This window comes from Mastigoproctus giganteus, chromosome 10 (assembly GCF_048544385.1).
Source record: "Mastigoproctus giganteus isolate SK-2022 chromosome 10, ASM4854438v1, whole genome shotgun sequence".
Lineage (NCBI taxonomy): Eukaryota > Metazoa > Arthropoda > Arachnida > Uropygi > Thelyphonidae > Mastigoproctus > Mastigoproctus giganteus.
Window position 1 is genome coordinate 114,908,747 of NC_143584.1, and position 1,563 is coordinate 114,910,309.

The 1,563-nt window shown below is 43.7% G+C and overlaps 1 pseudogene; it reads left to right on the forward strand.

Moving 5' to 3' along the window:
- Window positions 1–273: 273 nt before the first annotated feature.
- LOC150079237 (protein GVQW3 pseudogene) lies at window positions 274–675 on the forward strand (annotated as a pseudogene).
- The last annotated feature ends 888 nt before the right edge of the window (window positions 676–1,563 follow it).

The window sequence follows — 1,563 nt, forward strand, 5'->3', positions numbered from 1 at the left end:
TTGGTAATTCCTTTTGTTGTCATTTATCTCGCCAGTTAGTTGGGGTTTGGTGGTTGTTGTAAAGTTTGTCGCTTGGCATACGAGGTGTGTCTAAAAAGTAATGAGACTAAATGCCTGACTCGGAAACTGGCAACATTGTAGCCACGCCTCTGACACCAACCGAAATGTACATTCTTACTTGATGTTCAGTGCAAGGTTCAATTCGATAGCGTTCACACGCCTGACTTGACAGCGAGTTGTGTGTGTGTGTAGTAGTAGTGATGCGTTACGAAAATGGAAAAACGAAATCTCGAGCAGCGTAGTGCGATCAAATTTTGTGACAAACTTATAGGAAACGCAACAAAAACTTACGAAAAATTAAAACGGGCTTACGGAGAGTATGCTGTATCGAGGGCACAGCTTTTTAGGTGGCATAAAGCATTTTTGGATGGCCATGAGAATGTGGAAGATGAACCTCGTTCTGGAAGACCTTGCATTTCAAAAACGGACGAAAATGTGACCAAAGTGAAGGCTCTCGTGAGGTTTGATCGACGTTTCGCAGTCAGAATGATCGGTAGTGAGTTGAATTTGAATCACCAAACCGTTCCCGACATTTTGACCGAAGAATTGGGCATGCGGAACATATCTGCAAAGCTGGTTCCAATAAACGTTACTAACGGGCAAAAGGAAAACTGAAGGAATGTGTGCGTGGACCTTCTTGAGGGCATCGAAAATGACGAAAATATTTTCAAACATGTCATAACAGTGATCAAGCATGGATTTCAAGTATGATCCCAAAACCACAATGACAAATTTCAGAGTGGCACATAAGCAACTCACCGCGCCCGAAAACAGCAAGAATGAACAAATCGAAAATCAAATCCATGCTAATTTGTTTTTCCCACAGTCAAGGTGTTCATAAGGAATTCGTGCCTCAAGCACAAACAGTTAATCAACAGTACTATCGTGAGTTCCTGGAACGACTCAGAAAAAGGGTTAAACGTGTCGGGCTGGAGATTGCAGACTCTTGGATGCTGCATCACGACAACGCTCCCTGTCACACTGCCATTTCCATAACCGAATTTTTGACCAAAAAGGGTATTCCGGTGGTTCCGCAGCCCCCATACTCGCCTGATCTCATCCGTGTGACTTCTTCCTTTTCCCCAAGTTCAAATTCCACCTCAAAGGTCTTCATTTTGAAACCGTGGACAACGTCCAAAAGGTCGTGCCAGACCAGCTGAAGGCACTTTCAGTTTAAAACTTCCAGCGCTTCTACCAGGAGTGAGCGTATGACTTCCCAAGGGAACTATTTTGAAGGGGATAATGTTGATTTGTAGTTCAGTTGTTAACAAAAAAATTTATAGCACCAGTCTCATTAGTTTTTAGGCACCTCTTATACGGCTTGGGCAAAGTGTGAGAAGGCTGTGTAAGTCTCAGCACTTCCAGAAGGATGTTGTTCATTATTTCTCGGGATGAATTGAATCTTGGTGATTAAAATTAATCTGAGGTCCTCGTAGTGTTGGCATTCTTGCACCATGTGGTCCCAGGTTTCGGGACCTGCAGGCACACAGGGGGTTGTCCACT